This window comes from Lasioglossum baleicum, chromosome 8 (assembly GCF_051020765.1).
Source record: "Lasioglossum baleicum chromosome 8, iyLasBale1, whole genome shotgun sequence".
NCBI lineage: Eukaryota > Metazoa > Arthropoda > Insecta > Hymenoptera > Halictidae > Lasioglossum > Lasioglossum baleicum.
The window spans coordinates 4,484,143-4,490,133 of NC_134936.1; positions in this window are offsets into that span (position 1 = coordinate 4,484,143).

A 5,991-nucleotide genomic window follows, 5' to 3' on the forward strand; every position below is an offset into this window, starting at 1 on the left:
ATAATATATATATAAATAATAATAATAATATATATATATATAAATATATATATATATATATATAAACACCTGTAGCCATAAGTTAGGGAATAAAGGCCGAGTCCCTCCGTGAACCCTCTATTTATAATAATTCGTTACTATCCGCGAACGTGAAATAAACAACGGTCGTTATGCGCGATTCGACTTTTCGCGCGCTCCTCTTACGTCGCTACCTCACGTCGCCCGTCTACAAACTATGCTTCGCTCCGCTCCGACTCTGCTCGCTATTCGAACATTGATAGCTTTAAACAGTAATAATTTGAGAATAGGTTCGACTAGGGAATTAATTCATACACGGTTACTTAGAGGAAGGTGTACTAAAAATATTCCAATTTGTTAGACCCTGGGACATCCTGGGACTTTAAAGATCTCCCTTACCGAATATAAGGCATTTTTATGATTTTCTACTTTTACTTCAGCATTGACTTTTAATATATTATGCCGACTAATTAATAATGTAACATATGATTTCTTATCTCAAAAATCTGCTCTTCAATTTAAAAAAAAAAGCGAGAGAAAATATTAAATAGCAACGTCAGGGCATCGCATCAAAGAGAAGCAATTTTTCTCGTGAAAAATACGCCTCTTAAAACGTCCAACTTTCAATGCTTATTACAACTATAATATTTATTAAATTGTACTATGTTCTTCATTTCCGAGGTCTATGGACATTTGGGATGCAATGTTCATATATTAGATATCAATACGAGAAAGTTCGTTTTAGGGGTAAATGTCACACTTTACCCCAATCCGGCCCACTGTGCGCCGGCCTCCTGTCAACACAACACCGCCTGTACCGCACACTCCCCGTACCTAGACCCGGAGTCCAACGGAATCCAAAATCAAATTTCCAAAACGTTCCGAAGAAGGTATACGTCACCATCAAAATACCGCACCGCACCACCATCCCTTACCACCAAACCATCCCTATAAAAGCCGTCGCGAACACATCAGAACCACCTGAGTCTGCCAGCAGTCATCTAGGAACAACCACGTGCGATATTGCAGTGCTGTGAGTGTACTACCTGTAACCGTTGTCCACGTCTCCGCCGCCGACTTCGAGCCGTTCGTCGAACGTACCTTCTGGTTATCGGCATCCTGGTTCCGCTGGTACGAGCCGTGCTCCACCTCGAACACCCGGTGCGTCACCGGTCACTTTCGCTAGGCGCGTCGCCTCCGAGAGCCGACAAACAAGAGTGGTGCGTCACCCTTTGACTTCGTCGGAGAACCGCCTGTCCAGTTATCCTGTCTCTCCGCTGGTGCGAGTTGTACTCCACCTCGAACATACCCGGTGAGTCACCGGTAAATTCCGTGAGACGCGTCGTCCACGAAATCGGCCGAACTAGAAGTGGTGCGTCACCCTTCGACGTCGCCTAAGGACCGCCTAGAAAGTCACCCTCGTGAGGCGAGTCGCCCACGAGGCCAGTCGAGCAAGACAAGGTGCGTCACCTTGACCGAACTCCCTGAACGACTGTCCGGAGGTACTTCGATGACCCGTGCGTCACGGACATCGAAGGACCACGAAAACCCGGCGTAGGTAGGGAGATCACGACGACAGTCGTGATCTAACTCTACTCCTGTCCATTCTGCATGCGTCCTACACCACTTACAGGTTCAGGTAGCACTCTCACGGTCACACGTTCTAAAATCACGGGCACCGTAGCATTAACATCGCGCACTGTATCCTGAGGCACCGTATCCTGGGGCACCGTATCTTACGCGTCTGAAAGGCAGCGAGCATAAATATATTTGCCCGCAATCGACTCATCAGTTATTTCACCCGTTCCGATTTCGTTCCTCGCGCCGCACTGTGGGGCATTTGACCCGAAAAAGTGGAAAAAACTATTGTAGCGTTATTTATAGGTTCAAGGTTATAATATTATATATCGTTGGATTCGTCTTAAGATCAGCTACGACATTATGAAATCCAAAATACATTTTAGTATTTAAAAAATAAAATTTACCTCAATTTTTTGAAAAAAAAAATTTTTTTTAACTTTTACATATTGAAATTTGTAGACGACTAAATACTGTTCCTCTTTTGTTCGAAACATTTTTTCCTCAGATTATCGAGAACCCATGAAAGACCGTGGCGATAGTGGAATATTTGCACCGAAAAGCTGAAAAGAATTATTTTTACACATAAATTATATTGAAATGATGTAAATTATTATATTTTATGCAAAATATGTGAATCTCGAAACTTTTTAGTAAATAATTATTGTTTAACAAATGCTAAAAAAATTTTATTTACCTATAGTTAAAAATTGCTATTTTTTAAATAATTTTAGTGAAAATTTCATTGCAATATCTCTACTGGTTCTAAAGTTATAACAAAATGGGTCACGATTTTCCAATCCAGACCAGCCGTAGCAATCGTAGCCGAACATGCAGGCGTACGCGAAACGCTGCTAAACGCTTAATACTAAATTAGCTATAAAATTTGAATCCGGACATATCCGGAATCAAAATTTGTTGGCTTATAATCACAAATCTTTACCGAATGTAATGACACCAAAAAGAGCACTCAACTAGAGGGTTATTGTTGCTCGCTCGCTTCGCTCGCTCGCGAGTAGGGTTGTTTTTGCTCGCTCGCTTCGCGAGCTCGCGGATAGGACTGCTCTTCCGAAAGGGTTAATGGTACGCATGGCTAGTAGTACCTATAGCTATTAATGTTTTTTTTGATTTGGTGTGTGGCTCTCCACGAGCCACACAAAGAACTTCCCGATTCGTTAGTTGCAGTATATTATTTTCATTATTAAGTGTACGTTTTAAGAAGATTATACGTTTTGAGGGAAATTCAATAGTTTTCTACTTATCAAAATGTTTGCTATATGGTGTCGCATTAAACGAACATCGCAGTCTCATTGCTCGCTTGGTTCCTTGTTATAGCATACTAATGTTGCAAAATAAATTGTCTTAATTAGTTTTTCGCAAACGATACAACTCCTCATTATCCGGGTTTGCAGTATTGGTCTTGGTTTTCTTCGATACTGTTAATTTAAATTGTCCCAAAATATATAAACCGCGCTCAATTTTGAAACTCTGCTCAGTGCTACATACAACTTTTATGAATCGTAATCGCTTCAGCAGGAACCACTGGAAATTGACTACGTGTGATTTGATATTTTTCCTCACTCGACATATTTACTTGATTCGATATTTTTTTATTATTGGTGTAAAATTTTGATCAATATTTGCATTTTTCATATAATCACGATAACGAGTTCTTACTTTCACTCCTACTCTGGCCAATTGAAAATCTAACCACAATATAGACGAAATTATAGTATTTTCTTGAAAAGTAATAAATTTTAATATTCCGCATGTGTCTGTGCTCCATTAACCAATCCGTTTTCAACATCAATGTTATTAATAATTATCATATATTTTATATTAATTTTCAATTTAATCTCAGTTAATAATTCGTTTTGAACTGATTGTTTTTTTAAAGATTGTAATATAAATTTTTTTTGTACTTTCATCGATATTCTTTGAAAATGTATTCTCGGGAGTAGAGATGATTAACTCACTCTTGCAATGGGATAATTTTCGATTATTGTAAGCGGAAACATTAGCGTAAGGTACAAAAAAAAAATTTTTTTTTAATTAAAAAAATTTTTTTAAATTTAAAAAAAATGAAAAAAAATTTTTTTGTATAATTACGTTTGTTTCTTCGGTGGAAACTTTCCGTTCTCTCGTATAAATTGCATTGTAGAATCAACTCCTTTCGAAAAAAACTAAAAATCTAAAAAACTACTTGACCAATATGGACCAAAATCTAATCAGCTCTAAGTTACGACGGGGCACATCGATTGCATCATTCATCATTCTGATCGCGTTGTTACTTTTTCAGAAAACGTTAACGAAAAATTTGATACCATAGAAACAGACATACGCACACACACACACACACATACGAACATTTTGCTTAAAATAGTCTAAAATGACTGCAATGACCATGAAACGTGAAGATCTGCTAAAAAATCGATTTTCGATTTTCGGGGTCATTACAATAACTTCCCTATAAAATCGGGAAGTTAATAAAGCTTTATACTATAACAAAATTGTCAATAAAGTTTTGTAATTTTTGAAAAGCTAACAGAATGATTGGTAATATTCAAATATTAATAACTATACTAATTTAGATGATAAAAAATAAAATCTATGCAAAAGTGCTCTGTATACCTACCTGAACAACTTTTGTAATACAAGAATTTACAGAATTTTCCTTCAAACACTTGAAAATAGCCAATGAACAGACGCTGGCTTAGAGAGTTTAAGAACGCCAAGCGCGCCTTAAAATCTCTCGACTTTCGATGAAGTTTACTACTTCACGGGTGTACAAATAGAAAAAATAATATTGCAGCCTTATTCTTCAGACCTTTAACTACAACGAACAACAAAAATTTTATGCCATACGCAAAAATTTAGAAATCGAATTTTTTCCACTTTTTCGGGTAAAATACCCCACAGTGCGCCGTGCTCTCGGATTCAGGATTGAGCTGGTGACACACCGTGGCTGCGAAAGAGAGTGGCGACACGCCGTGCTCTCAGGATCAGGATCCAGGATATGACAAGTGACATACCGTATATCTGGAAGAGTGGCGACCCGCCGTGCTCTAGGAGGCGAATTCTCACGGCCGGCTTCGAGGTGTTCGCTAGGCGAAGTTAGCTCGTCATCGACAGCGTGGGAAACCTAAGTATGTCATTTGCATACACTTACAATGGAGATGTTAACTGGAACGTTCCTTACACGGTTTGTGCTGGTCAACATCTGTACCATGAATGCCGTCCTAGGCTCTGGCCGTGGCGGCTTTTATAGCTCGCGAATAGTGGTGGGAGTGGTAGCGCGGTGCGGTGATTCCCGGATTGCTTCTAGGCGCGGGGATGGCGCGACGCGGTCCGTCTCGGCGCAACGACGGGGGTACGGCGGTTTGTTCCGAGAAATGAACGACGGTTGATCTCGGTTTGGTTATAACCGGATTGATCCGGTTTACGTTCTGTATAGTAACAGGCCTGTACGGTACAGGTCTGTTACAGAGCGATTCTTTTTTGTATCTACATACCAATGTTGGTTTTCTTCTCCAATCTTAGGGGAGTGGGTAAAATTGTCTTTTCTGTCCCACACAATACGGTTTTCCTTCGTTTTGACTTCTTCGCCGCTTGCGTATGGTCACAACTCGTTACAGACGAGAACACTCCTCATCTTGGATTTCCAGGATTCATCGTCTACTTTGTCGATATTCTGCGCGCCGTGTATTGTTGTGAGCTGACGAGAAGATCCCCGGGGGGGCACAGAGGCAAGAGGGGTCTCCAGCTAGCGCCGCCTACCCCCACCTCTGACGGTCCCGTACTCGTCGCGTGACCACGCCCTTTCAGCTGCTACGTCACACGACGCATAGTAGTAGGATTCCCGTATTTACAAAGGGCTACGATGTTTCACGACTTACAGCCAATATTCAATGCCGTGAATACGAGGATCCTATTGCAGTCATGAAAAGTGACAATTTACACAAGGAGAATGCAAAGCCTTCGCGTCACAGATTTAGTTGAGACTTTACAGAGTTACAGATCTCGTTCCCCTGATTACGAATATACCCCATTATAGAGGCAACTATTCAGTAATTTTCAAGATATTTGCAAATTAAAGTTTTGTGGACGCAACATGTCAGTTTACATAGTTCACTCTTTTACTAAGTCAGGCCTGGGCGCGGTTGGCTCGGGGAACACATGTTGCTGCTTCTCCTCTTGGCTTGGTCGGCAAGTAAGTCCCCACCACGGCCGCTTCGACTCTTCCCTTAGCCTTAGCCTTAGCCTTAGCACGAGCACCCCCGTGATGCTGCACCGGCAGGTTACTCACCACTACTAAGAAAACATATACACGCACATAAGACCCTTGCCCGAAGCTGTGGAACTAGCGGCATTTACCAATTCCTTTAATTTTTATGA